This window comes from Pteronotus mesoamericanus, unplaced genomic scaffold, assembly GCF_021234165.1.
Source record: "Pteronotus mesoamericanus isolate MK-2021 breed Mesoamerican mustached bat unplaced genomic scaffold, CSHL_Meso_final contig_27, whole genome shotgun sequence".
NCBI lineage: Eukaryota > Metazoa > Chordata > Mammalia > Chiroptera > Mormoopidae > Pteronotus > Pteronotus mesoamericanus.
In genome coordinates, this window is record NW_026555115.1 from 15,922,904 (window position 1) to 15,938,131 (window position 15,228).

At 38.4% G+C, this 15,228-nt stretch overlaps 1 pseudogene; it reads right to left on the bottom strand.

Annotated features, from left to right (window-relative positions):
• Positions 1-5,298: 5,298 nt before the first annotated feature.
• The window catches only part of LOC129071645 (60 kDa heat shock protein, mitochondrial-like), a 70,824-nt pseudogene continuing 60,894 nt past the window's right edge, over positions 5,299-15,228 (bottom strand).

Consider the following 15,228-nt stretch of genomic DNA (forward strand, 5'->3'; position numbering starts at 1 on the left):
CTCTCAGATATACCATGCAGCAATTTTTTCACTGATATGTTTCCTGAAGCAAGGGACATAAAGGAAAGAATAAACAAGTGGGAAGTCATCAAAATAAGAAGCTTCTGCACGGCAAAAGAAAACATCAGCAAAATGAAAAGGGAGCCAACCGTATGGGAAAATATATTCGCTAACAATACATCAGATAGAGATTTGATCTCCAAGATATATAAAGAACTCACTTGACTCCACTCCAAGAAGACAAACGATCCAATCCAAAAATGGGCAAAAGACCTGGGCAGACACTTTTCCAAGGAGGAGATACAGAGGGCCCAGAGGCATTTGAAAGGATGCTCAGCATCACTAGCCATCAGAGAAATGTACATCCAAACCACCATGAGGTACCACCTCACACCAGTCAGAATGGCCATGATAAACAGATCAACAAACAACAGGTGCTGGTGAGGCTGTGGAGAAAAGGGAACCCCAGTACACTGTTGGTGGGAATGCAGACTGGCGCAGCCACTGTGGAAAGCAGTGTGGAATTTCCTCAAAAAGCTGAAAATGGAACTGCCTTTTGATCCAGTGATTCCCCTGCTGAGACTATACCCTAAGAACACCAAAACGCCAATTCAAAAGAACCTATGCACCCCAATGTTCATAGCAGCACAATTGACAATAGCCAAGTGTTGAAAGCAACCTAAATGCCCATCAGTAGATGATTGGATCAAAAAATTATAGTACATATACACAATGGAATACTACACAGCAGAAAGAAAAAAAGAACTACTAAACCTCTCAACAGCATGGATGGATCTCGAGAGCATTATGCTAAGCAAAATAAGCCAGGAGGCGAAAGACAAATACCATATTATCTCACCTATAAGCAGAACCTAACCAACAATACAAAGATGCAAGGAAAGTAAGACCAGCAACAGGGAAAGGAAAAGAAACCAACAGAGACGAGAGTGAAGGAGGGGGGCAGGCAGGGAAAGGGAAGGGAAGGGGAAAGTCAAGGAACATATTGCAAGGACTCATGGACAAAAGCAAAGGGGAAGAGCTAAGGGAGGGAAGAAGGGAATGGGCAATGGAACGTGGTGGAGGGGAGGCAGAGACAAATGTATTTGAAAAAATACATTAAAATAAAATTAAAAAAAAGAAAGTTATTTATTCCTATTTTCAGAGCAGCACTATATACAATAACCAAGTGTTGGAAACAGTGTCCATCAAGTTGACGAGTGGATTAAAAAACTGTTACATTTACACAATGGAATACTGCACAGCAGAAAGAAGGAAAAAATGAATTCTTACCTTTCACGTCTGCATGGATGGAACTGGAGAATATTATGCTAAGTCAAATGAGCAAGTCAGTGAAAGACAAATGCCATATGAGGTCATATGTAAGAGGACTATAATGAACAAAATAAACTAATGAACAAAACAGAACCAGAGACATGGAAACATGGAACAGACTGACAACTGCCAGAGGAAAGGGAGGAGGGGAAATGTGGAAAAGAAGGGAAGGGATTAGTTAAAGGACATGTATGAATGACCCATGGACATGGGCAGCGGTGTAGGGATTGATTGTGGGAGCAAGGGATGGGCTGGGCAGAGGAAGGCAAAGGGGGAAAAACTTGGTCAACTGTAATAGAATAAACAAGGATAAAAATAAATAAAAAAAGGAAAAAAAGAAATTACTATGAACAATTATATGCCAAGAAATTTGAAATGAAATGGACAAGTTTCTAGAAAAGCATAACCTTCCAACACTGAATGAAGTAAAGCAGAAAACCTGAACAGACTGATAACAGCTGGTGAAATTGAAGACATAATAAAAAAACTCCCAACATACCACAGCCCTGGATGAGAAGATTTCATTTGAGAATTTTACAAAACATTTAAGGAACAGCTAACCCCTGTCCTTCTCAGACTATTCCAAAAAAACAGATGGAAGACTGCCAAATTCTTTTTAAAGGACAGCATCACCTAATCCCAAAACCAGATAAAGACACAATGAAAGAAAACTACAGTCTAATATTGCTGATTAATATAGATGCTGAAATCCTCAACAAAATATTGGCAAACCACATCCAGCAATACATTAAAAAGATCATCCAACATTATCAAGTTTGATTCATCCCAGGGATGCAAGGATGTTTCAGTATTCACAAATCAATAAACGTAATATATCACATAAACAAAAGGAAAGACAAAAACCACATGATCTTATCAATATATGTGGAAAAAGCATTTGATAAGGTACCCCACCCATGTATGATAAAAACACTCAGCAGAGGGGAATAAAGGGGACATTCCTAACCTAACAAAGGCCATATTTAAAAACCTACAGCCAACTGCATTATCAATAAGCAAAGACTAAAAGTTTTCCCACTGAGATTAAGAAGAAAACAAGGATGTCTGCTTTCAACATTTCTATTCAACATAGTAATGGAAGTCCTAGCCACAGCAATCAGGCAAGAAAAATAAATAAAAGGCATTGAAATTGGAAAGGAGGAAGTAAAACTATTATTGTTTGCAGATGACTTGATAGTGTACATAGAAAGCCCTAAGACTCCACCAAAAAAAGACATGACCTAATAAGTGAATTTGGCAAAATAGCAAGCTACAAAGTAAATATTCAGAAATCTAAGGCATTTCTGTACACCAGCAATGAAAAATCAGAAGGAGAAATCAGGAAAAAAAATTCCCTTCACTATAGCAAGAAGAAAACAAAGCACCTAGTAATAAAATTAACCAAGGGGGTAAAAGGCCTATGCACAGGAAACTATACAACATTGTGGAAAGAATTAAGGAAGACACACATAAATGGAAGCACATACATGTTCACGGATTGGAAGAATTAACATAATCAAATTGTCCATACTACCCAAAACAATTTATGGATTTAACACAATCCCTTTGAAAATACAACTGACATATTTCACAGAGAACAAACATTTAAAAAATTTATATGGAACCATAAATGACCCCAAAAGGCTGTAGCAATTTTGAGAAGAACAAAGTAGGAGTGATTGCAATACTTGACACCAAACTATATTATAAGTCGACTCTAATCAAAACAGTCTGGTATTGGCATACAAACAGACACATAGATCAATGTAAGAGAATGGAAAGCCCAGAAATAAACCCATTTGTTTAAGGCCAATTAATATTTGACAAATGGTGCATAAGCATAAAATGGAGTAAAAAGAGCCATGTAAGCAAATGGTGTTGGGAGAGCTAGAGAGGTATATGTAAAAAAAAATTGAATTTCAACCACCATCTGACACCATACAGAAAAATAAACTCAAGATGGATAAAAGACTTAAATATAAGTCGTAACACCATAAAAGTCCTAGAAGGGAACATAGACAGGAAACTCTCAGATATCCCACACAGCAGTATTTTCACCAATATATCCCGTAGAGCAAGGGACTTTATGTCCCTATGGAAAGGATAAGGAAATGGGAATTCATCAAAATATAAGGTTCTGCATGACTAAAGGAAACATCAGCAAAATGAAAAAGGAGCCAACTGCATGGGAAAATGTATTTGCCAATGACACATAAGACAGGGTTTGATCTCCAAAATATATAAATAACTCACACTACTCCACTTCTGGGAGACCAACAATTTCATTAAAAAATGGGCAAAGGATTTGAACAGACGCTTCTCCAAGAACAACATACACAAGGTCCAGAGACGTATGAAAGAATGCTCATCATCACTAGCCATCAGAGAAATGCAAATGAACACTACAATGAGGTACCACTTTACACCATTCAGAATGGCCATGAGAAATAAAGCAACAGACCATGGTGCTGGAGAGGTTCTGGAGAAAAGGGAACCCTACTACACTATTCATGCATTGGTGCAGCCACTGTGGATAACATTGTGGAATTTCCTCTAAAGTCTAAAAATGAAACTGCCTTTTCGCTCAGTGATTCCACTGCTGGGATTATACCCTAGGAGTCCCAAGACACCAATTCAAAAGAACCTGTGTACCCCAATGTTTATAGCAGCATAATTTACAATAGCCAAGTGCTGGATAAAACCTAAGTGCCCATCAGTAAATGAGTGGATCAAAACCTATGGTACTTTTATGCAATGGAATACTATGCAGCAGAAAGAAATAAAGAGTCCCTACTCTTTGCGACAGCATGGATGAAACTGTAGAGCATTATGCTAAGTAAAATAAGCCAGGTGATGAAAGACAAATACCGTATGATCTCACCTATAAGTGGAAACTACCCAACAAAACAAATAAGCCAGGAAAATATAACCAGCAACATTGAAATAAAAAAGAAACCTACAGAGTCAAGAGGGAAGGAGGGTTTGGGTGGGGAAGGGGAAAGGGAAAGTAAGGGTCAAGTCAAGGAACATGTACAAAGGACCCATAGACAAAGCCAAAGTGGCAAATTGGGGAAGGATTGAGGGAGGGAGGCAGGGGAGGGGAACGTGGTGGTGGGAAACTGGAGACAAATATATCTGAACAATAAAGAAATAAATAAATTAAAAAATAAAAAAAAAATCATATGATCTTACCTGTAAGTGAAACCTAATAAACAAAACAAGCAGGCAAGAAAAATATGACCAGTAACATTGAAATAAAGAAGAAACTGACAGGGATCGGAGGGAGTAGGGTAGTGGGGAGGGGAAAGGATAGGGTAAGATCAAGGAACAGGTGAGAAGGACCCATGGATGAAGCCAAGGTGTGGAAGGATTGAGGGCGAGAAGTAGGGGTGGGTGGGGCATGGGAAAGTGGTGGTGGGTAAATGGAGAGAAATATATTTGAACAATAAAAAATTAAATAAATATTTTTTTAAAAATATAAGACAAAGAAATTTTAGAGCATAGCATTCAAATAAAGTGCTTGTCAGTTTAAAGGAAAATAAAACGGTAGAAAAAATTCCTCACTGGTGTCAGTTGAAAGCAGTATATTTGTACATGGCTTCTGCACTTAGGTATAAAGAATATAAAACTATATTTTTGTTCAAAAATACAAAAGAATCTATCTGTAAGCATTGACAATGACAGCAGTATATCATTGTATGTTGTGAACTGAAAGCAGTTACTGATGGTTATAGTGATTCTCTTAATCATCAGCAGCCTTTTCTTCAGTCATTTTCTTCAACTGTCTTCTCTGATGTTTTAGATAAGAAGCAATGGCTTGAGCTTCCTCTCACAGTTCTCATTAATAATGGTAAAGCACTCTTCTGGGATTCAAACCTCCCACACTACCTCCCATTTCACCCATCCCACCCATCCCAGGGTCTTTCTCTGCTTTAGGAATTCCTGTGACTATGGCTTCTGTTGTTGTTAACAGAAAGGCCACTCCAGCAGCACCCAATAAAGAGTTCTTACAGCCTTAGTCGGATCAATGATTCCTTTTTCCACCTTATTCTCAAAATCTCCAAGCAGAGCATCATAACCAATTTTTGAGGAGCTTTGCATAATTTTCTCAACTACCAACAATTCCTCAACACCTATACTCTTAGAAACGGTTATTGAAGGGATTCTGAGTGTCCATCCTTTACTGTGATGATGCCCCTTGACATCCTTTCTTTCAACCTTTTTCATTGTGTCAGGAATTACATTGCCAATTTCTTTGTCCCAATTTTCAGAAATTGTCACTATATGAGATATTTATTCAGGGGTTGTCAAAGGTTTGGACTGCTTCTTAAGTTCAGAAATTACAGCATCAGCAGTTAACATCACACCTCTCCTGATTTCTACTGGATTAGCATCTTTACTAATCTTCTCAAAGACCTCCTTGGCAATAGTACATGCCACCACAGTAGTAGTGGTGGTGCCATCACCAGCCCTTTCATTTGTATTATTGACAACATCTTGAACAAGTTTAATGACAATACCTTTATCTTTTAAGTCAGTGGACTTTGCAAAGGTCGCACAATCTTTTGTTACTTTGTGACTTCCCCAGCTCTGTTCAATAATCACCATCCTTCCCTTTGGCCCTATAGTAATTGATACAGCATCAGCTTAAAGGTCTATACCTTGAAGCATTAAGGCTCAGGGACTGGCACCAAATTTTACATCTTTGTTGTAACCTGGAGTGAGATGAGGAGCCAGTGCCCTGGACACTGGATTAATCTGTTAAAGGACTTTGTGTAATCAAAGCACTTCTGTGGGGCAGTGGCAGGGGGTACAAGTGGTGAGGCAGACCCTCAGTGGACAATGAGGGACAGTGCCTAGAGTTTTTCTATAATTCTTTTCAAATATGTGCTACAGTAACTTGGTATAAAAGTTCACATGCCCAGGTTAAAAATGTAAAATCAATCAGTTGCTTTACTACTGTAAAGGCTGTAGTTTTTGACAAGAAATGTTTCAATCCATCCTGCAAATAGATATATAGTAATTAAAATGTATTTAAATCCCATGGAGGCTGGAAGTCTGATAAAATCCATCTGAAGATGTTCAAGAGTCCCTTGAAACTTTGGTTTCTGATCATGTCCCACCTTTTGAGTCTTTCCAGAATTATGTTCTTGACAGGTGACACGTAACCTCAAAATACCTGAGCTTTTTCTTTTTTAAGTTTTTCCACAAATGTTGATTTAAGATAGTAACCAATTTGGCTATACCATAATGAGTAGCTTATGGAGAAATTTAGCTAATATTATCTGAATAATCTGGTACCAGCTAGTATAGATCTTGGTAACACCAGAGCTTATCTGAGTGAAGGATGCAAAATCTGGGACTAATCACTGATATTTTATAATGACCTCTTTAAATACTTTGTGTGTTTAGTTAATGCTATGACCTTGGACCTCTTTTTTGACATCATAACCTGCTAGAGCATTTCCTTGAGCTTCCATATTCTCTCTCCTTTCATGGACTTAAATCTTTATCATAGCCATTTCCACAAGAAGTAGGTATACATCTAAAGATTCCTTAAGTTTAGGAAGAAGTCCCAGCAGAGGTGAGAAACTCCCTTTGTTTTCAAAGCATCACAAAATTATGTACTACTCCAAAAGCATAACTTACATCTATATATTTGCTGTTTTTTGTCTACTGGGCAAGTTTTAATAAGTGCAATATGTTTTGACAGTTGGGTTGATTTTACCTAAAGCAAAGAGCTGCATTTCAGAGGATGGAATAAATTGCTATAATGTATTTTTCTTGATAACCTCCAATTTCAGCTTTGAGAAATTATCCACCAACAAATACTGTTAGGTGAGACTTCTAAATGGAAGACTCTCATAAATCTGAATGAAGTACAAAAACTGTCCTACTGAGGGAATACAATCATGTTGTCCCCCTAGTTCTTGTAGTACAGGTGACTGTCAGGATTCAGGGTGTTGCATCAGTGAATAATAATGTAAATCACAAGGGAAATTTAGATCTTTTAAGTCTTAAAGGCCCAGGAAAGATAAATGGAGGTTTCATTGAACTTTTGGGGCATGGCTATCCAGGCATACATTTGCCTTCTCCAAAGGCACACTGGTACACTGAGAAATAAAAGCAAAGATTCACTGTAGTGAAGCAGATGGCTCCAGAAGGAAATTATGACACTACTGGTTTTGGGTTTAAGTATTACAGCAAAATGAATAATGATTTTATTGGTGGCCTTATTATGTTGACAAATCAACACTCTTGCTCATTGGATTTCTTTACCACTAGGTCCAGAGTGTTATAAGGGCTAGTGCAGAGTGTGAGAAGGGCTTTAAATAGAATACATTTCACTATAGGTCTGAGTCCTTCCTTTGATTCTGGTTTCCAGAAATGTTGAGATAATTTTATATAACAGTTTAGTGCTATCTGAACTTTAACAGGCCCTGCTCCAATTATTTTTCCAATTTCAGTGGAATTTTTAATCCAATAAAATGTTTAGTATGGTGTCAAGATCTTCAGTTGTGATATAAATCAAACACATAAAGAAGGTAAAAGTATATTCAGAGCAGAAATTACTCAATTATAAGTAGAGGATTCCTCTGGAACCTCAAGTTATATTCCATCTGGCATTCATATTATATTACAATTCCATTTGCAAAAAAATCTCTTCCTATTAAATGTACAGGGATAATATTACAGAGCAGGAAGGACATTTTTTCAGTCAAGGGCCAAAGCATTACCAATGAAAGCTGGGAGATCGGAAAAGCTGTGGGTTATTTAAAATATCTACAATTTGTTGTATGTTTACTCTGATGGAAAGTTTTAGTAAAGGTAGTAGGGTTTAATGTAGGAAGAGTATCAACCATACTCACCAGGACTTGATGAGGTTGGCCATCTATATTTATAGTTAAGTCACCTTGAGTATTTAAGGGTAAGACAGAGAATGGGTACTTTCTCCTTCCTTGTCGAATAACCCTCGCAAATGTGAATTAGGAAACCTCCCTTTGCCTTTATACTTTTTAAGATGAGACCCTTTTTTTTCTCGTGTATCTCCTATTTATAATATCTATAAGGGTCCTTGTCAGAAGGTGATCTCCTGGGCAATGTGCCACCTTACTATTTGACCTACAAGGCATACATTTATTTTTGGTCCTCTTTCTTTTTTTTCTCTTTCTTTAACTTTTTTTTTTTTTTGTTCAAATACATTTGTCTCCACTTCCTGCCACTGCTTTCCCCTGCCTCCCTCTCCCAAATCCCTCCCTCAACTCCCTCCCTCAATCCTTCCCCACTTTTATAAAGTTCTTTCAGGATGGTCTCACAGGTGTTATATTTCAAATAAAGGAGACAGTTCCTATTCTAGTTTCTGTTTTTGTATTAGGTCTCCAATTTCAGACTTAATTTCATGGAAAAATAAAACTGAATTACCACTGTTACATTGCTGTCCTCTTGAGCTCCTGAATGTTGCTGGGAAGTCTCTGTGTGTATGTGTGAATCTTGAAAATCTGTAGTTGAGTGTTTCCTCTGTTTTTCATGTTATTGAAATGAACCAGAATTTGTCTGAATACAAAACTGAAAGAAATGTACAATCAGTGGAGAAAAAATAGATTATTAGGAGAAAAATTAGTTTATTAGGATTGATGCCAATACTAATATAGGATGGGTGAACTTGTGCTTCCAAAAACCCAGCTTCCCAATGGCTTACAGACAAAATGTTTTATACAGTAAAAATTATGTCATCGTTAGTAAGGGATTTGGAGTAGTGGGTGAAACTGATTGGTTAAGAGTGAGGTAAGGGCAGCAGACCCTGATTTCATGTCTTGAGATTGGATTAAGAGTCCATCAGTCTGGTAATATGGGGATCTGGCCAGAGGATTATCCACCTAAGGGCTCAGGAGCTGAAACTCAACTAAGAGCATGATGTTACTGTTAGCTTAACAAAACCCATACCTTGTGACCATTTGTCAGTGCCTTGCCATTCTTTATGACTGCTTTAGGGAGTTAATGATTAGTAAAGGAAAGGGCTGAGAGGCTAACCAAGCATTCTACAAAGAAGATGAATTGAATGCTGGCACTGTATACTAAATCAAGTATACTTTCATCAGGACTTGGGTTTCATTCATGATGACATTGTGGTCTAATCAATTTTTATTGGAACTGTTTCTGATATGTTTTTTATGAGACAAATACTTTAGACCTTTTTTTTTTAACCCTCAAGTTTACTGTAGAAACAAAAATTCTGTAGACATCTTCTAGGTCCAATAATCAACTTTTTATTGCTAGGATTTAAAATCTGGGGTTTAACCAAAAAGTGGGTCGTGTAACCCTAGGTTGTATGCACTCAAAATAATTATGAATTTTCCTATAAATAGTTGCATGTCTTCACTATGTTTAGATAAATCTTTAACTCACTTAGGCCCAAGGTTGAAATTCTACAGTTGTATGAATAGCTGACTCATGGGAAGGGAGGCTCTTTAGAGGCAACTCACATTTTGGAACCCTAGGAGAGCTAAAAAAAAAAAAATAGGTGTTTTGGACAAAAAGAAGAAATAGAGGGAGTTGATAAAGATGAGGAAGGAAAGAGATAAAAAAGAGTAGGGGAAAGAGAGAAAGTTGGCTATAGAGAAGCATCTGGAGACAAGAATGGAGATTTACTAAGGAAATGAGTCTAATTGTTGCCTAAGTTATCAAACTGCTCATTAGCTTTGGCCAAACACTTTTAGTAAAGCAATTTTTGAATCAGAATATCGTCTGGGTGCTCTTCATACCAATCAAAAATGGTGCTCACTGGGCCTGAGTAAATCTATTCTTTTTCTTTTCTAAGGTATTTTTTAAATTAACATTTTTTTCCCAGTCAAAGCTTCCTTAGAGTGGCCAATGAAAGCCCAAATTGCCCTTGGTGAACTTATACCTCTTATAGATAGGCACAAGAATTAAGATTGTAAAGACAGTACATGTAATAAGCAAGAGAAGGAAAGGATCTGGACTTATGTGAGTTGGCAATGGTTAGCTGGAATGTGATGCTCATGCATTTCATTTCTTGGGTCACCAAAGTGATGGTTGGCCTCTTCCAAATGCAAACCTGACAACATGTGTCCCCAGAAGGAAAAAGGAAAGAGAGAGAGAGAGAGAGAAAATCTCTTGGAATCAGAATCAAGGATGTAGGACAAATAACTGAGATGGAAGGACAACCTTATCCAGTATCATTAGTCTCAGTACAATTTGTCCAAATAGATGAGGATGCAGTAAGAATTGAAAAGTTGCCAATCTGTGAGGTGATTTTCCTTATTATGACAAATAACACTTTTAGAAAGCTGTAATGCAGTAGTTCCAAACTGGGTAACTGCACTTGTGCTTGTGATATTCTGGAAAAAAAAAAAACCCAAAACAAGCAAACAAAAAAAAAACACCAGGAGGACCAGCAGATGTGGACATATTGTTAATTACTTACATTATAGGGGGGTACTCTAATGCAGAATATTGGGCAGAAGAGACCACACCCTACGTCTGGTCTTGGCGCCACTTATGGAGTTAAGGAGGGGGTAGCAGCAGTGGATGGGGGAACAGCAGAGGCATGTGAAAACTCTACATTGTTATGATAAACATAGGTGCCTTGAGAAGGTTGGGACATCCAGATACAGACTGTTTTCGTCGTTTCTTAAGGTTGCTGGCCAGGAAGCCATCTATTCTCTGAGGTCATGGAGGGGTCATGACCTGAGTTACCCTACTCTCTACTTGACATTGCTCCTCTGCTTCACAATCTTCACATTAGTTCTTCCAGACAGGGAATCCTTGGGTGGTGAGAGTGTTGGCTCATTACACCCATATGCCACAAATACAGTACAGGATACACCTAGGAGAAGGATAAAGCAGAAGCTGACAAGATTAATGAGTACATGACACCACTAGCATCCCAAAAAATTCCACCAGGAGGTGAAGGGTTTTGAGGCCAAAGCTGAGACGTGCATGACTTTATCACCCAATGTAGCCAGGACCTGAGACACATTATGGGAGCTATTGAGGATATGTACATGACATTCAGTATGTTAGATGGCACAGGTTCCTCCCTGGGCTGCCATTTGAGAGATCTATGGCCATAGGATTCTGCACAGCAACATTTTTAAATTTGTGAGACATCTTAGAACATTAAGGATATAGTGTTTTTAGTGTGGTTAAGAGCTAAAGCAGTATGATTTGCTAAAGTGGTTATGCAGTGTGCATAAAAATTGTACCAGCAAAGAGTATAGATATTGCAAAAGGGTAGAACAACCAATCCACTTGTCTGACTTGATAGTGGGCCCAAATGGAGTCCTGATTCTGGGGGATACCCAGAAGAGTGTCTATCACTCAACCTCAGATGTAGGGTTTCCCCCAGGTACAGTAGCCAGCCCGGTGGAGCACAAGTAGGGCCATCTATAAGGTCCACAAGCCTAGATGGTTCCTCTAGGCCTATGGAACAGGGTGACCCCTCATTCATAGTGAAGCATTTTGTTTCCTCCTGGTATCTTCTGCTGTTAAGATGGTGATATTTCGGCAGAGGTCTCTGGGTATCCATTCCACTATTCAGGCATTTCATTGGTGGTTCCATTGCAGTGTTCAATGCACAATGACACAGCATGCTTCAGCTCAACCTGTAGGGCCACCAAGCACCCAATCCTGTCCCAAATTGCAAAGCTGAGCTGTGGTTTGGTCTGGTTTTTGTGTCATACAAATGCAAACACTAATGCATGGGAGCAATAATAGAGAGGGTCAGACTCATTCTATGTTTGCAGCTAATTCCATTCAGTCTGATTGGCAAGTTGGCTCCACCAGAGGAAGTCCTGTGAAGGCAATGGTCATGTGAAGGCCCAACAGTTTGAGAGGTTGTTCACAGTGGTCAGCACTCCCACCCACTGTGGGGGAAGGTGTTTCTTCCACAGAATCCAAGCAGAAAACAGCCAAGAATTTGATAGAGAGATCAGGTAAACAAGGCCATAGTATACATTATGAAAACAGAAAGACCACAAAAGTGAGTGAATACAGCAAATCATAAACCAGTTTCTGAGTCTGCAACAGTGTCATATGAGAAAACTTCCAAATTCAAGGCTTTTGATAGAATGAAATTACTGAAATGTTCCAAGGGAGGCAGACCTCAGGTGTGGAGAGAAGCAATGGGGGTTAATTTGCATGATTCAGAATTAGAAGTTTTACCAGGTCAAAAGTCATAAATCTCTTCATATCTAGGGCGGAATATCCAGTGGCACTTAAACAAGGCATGGAGAAATGTGGTTGAATGATACAGGGATCCCAATAGCAGTTTTCTAGACTTCCGCCAACAGGAAGAAAGAAAGACCTTCAGGTGTGAAAAGTTCCCAGAATTTGGAGAACCAAGATGGCAGAGGAGTGAGTGGAAGTCACACTGATCTCCTCCCAGGACCAACCTGAAATTACAACTAAATTGTAGAGAAATCGCCTGGAACAAACAACTGGAAAATAGCAAAAGAGGAGCTTTATAACCTCGAACAGACAAAAGAATCAGCTTTAGCACAACCTAACTGGTAAGGAGTTCAGTACAGACTCAAGAAGGTGGGCGGGGCAACCAAAGGCAGCAGCACCAGAAGAATATTGAAATTGGATCTCCTTAAGAAGAATGGAGTCTAAACCATAAAGGGGGTCTCCAGCCTATAGCACCAGAGCCCAAAAAGTACACAGATAACAGCCAAGCTGTGAAAAGCACTAGGGTGGTTCTCTGCCAGAGACACGCAGCTGGGGACACAAAGAGCTGTTTAAAGGGCCAACGCATAAATTTTTATTTGCAGCTACTTACCACAGGCTTCAGAAAAGTGGAGCAGAGTGGGCTGGAGATACCTGAGGAGAGACTGGAGATGGAAGCTTTTAGAAGATAATAGAACGAGTAGCTGGGGGAATACCAGTGCTGACTCCTCCCCATAACTCAGCAGCCCTCTGGCTAAGGCAAACCACTCCCCTGAGCAGCAGCACCATGAGAGGACCCAATAATCCTGCCCCAAGGAGGGACTCTGCCCCACAATGTCATGTCTCTAAACCAGCCTGCTGAGTGCAGAGGGATGCAGTTAATAGCTGAAGGAGATAGCCACAGACAATAGATTCCTGGAAGTCTCAAATAGACTGCCTAAGGTCAGACAGGGTCAACATCTGACATCATCAGGGGCAGATCCAGAGAGGAAAAAAACAAAACAAAACAGTGGTCTCCTGCCATAGAGGTTCACATCACAAAGTCAGGAAACCAAGACTGATCTATTTAAGAAATAGAAGCAAAAGAGAGGAGCTTCACAAATAAAGTGAACAAAAAGAAACACATTTCAGTGGAAGGGAAAGGAGGGATCCCCAGAAAGAGAACTAAATGAACAAAGGCAAGTAAACTATCAGATATTGAGTACAAAACAATGGTCCTAGGAAACTCAATGAGCTCAGTAAGCATGAAGAGAATTACCAAAAACTACAGGGAAACTACAAGGAACTTATTGCAAACTATATTAACATGAAAAAGGACATAGAAACTATCAAGAAGAGACAAGAGGAAATGAAGAATACAATTTCTGAATTGAAGAACACAGTAGAAGGAATCAAAAACAGGATAGATGAAACAGAGGATCAAATCAGTGAGCTGAAGGACAAGGTAGAAAAAAGCTCCCAGAAATAGCAAGGACATGAAAAAAGACTCAAAAATAATGGAGAGATATTCAGGAAAATGCAAGAGATATTCTGAAACATAATAATATCTGTATAATAGGGATACCGGAAGAAGAAGAGGAGCAGGGGATAGAGAAATTGTCTGAAAAAGCAATGATGGAAAACTTCTGTAATTGGAAGAGAGAAAAAGTCACTCAAGTCCAGGAAGCACAGAGGGTCCCATTCAAGAGGAACCCAAGCAGGCCCACTCCAAGACATATTATCATTCAAATGGAAAATATCAAAGACAAACAGGGAATCCTAGGGGAAGCAAGGTAGAAAGAGCTAGTAATTTATAAGGGAGCCCCAATACGGCTAGCAGCTGACTTCTCAACAGGAACACTACATGCCATAAGGGAATGGCAAGAAATATTTCAAGTCATGAAAAACAAAGGTCTGCAACCAAGACTGCTCTATCCAGCAAGGCTCTCAGTTAAAATGGAAGGCTAAAAAATGGGTTTCCCTGACAAAAGAACACTAAGAGAATACACCTCCACTAAACCAGCATTGCAAGATATGCTAAAGGGACTGCTTAAGAAGGTGAATAAAAGGAGTCTATGACTACCCTGTTCCTTTCACAGTCACCAATACTTGATATTACCAATATTTTTAACACTTATTAATCTGATTGTGAAAATGATGTGTTAATTTAAGTGTTGCTTTATTATTTGTTGAAACTAAACCTGTTTTTGTATATTTCTTCCCTATTTCTAGTATTTTTAGAAAGTCTTAAGCGACTTTTTGGTATTCTTTATCCATTTTTTTCATTAAATGTTTGTAGAATTGTTTCCCTAAAAAAAAAAATAAATAACTATGGACCCTTTTTTAATGTGTTGCAAATACTTCTCTATTCTATTACTTGTCCTTTAACTTTTTTAATGTATGTTACCATATATTCTTAAATGTTTAATATAATTAGATTGTCAATATTTTACTTTATAGCTTCTGGGTTTGAATATTTTATTTCAGTGTAAGAAAAATATTAGTTTGTATTTTCTCCTAAAACTCCTTAGATTTTACATATCAATTTTTAACTCACTTGAATATTTTTTGTATAAGGTGTGAAATAGGGCTCTATTTGTTTTATTTCAAGCAATAGTGGTCCATGCACCCTATTTGTTGAATAAGCCTTATTTCCCCCATCAATTGAAAATAACAATTTAATCATATATTACATTGTTAGATTATCTATTTATCATCTATCTGCCTATC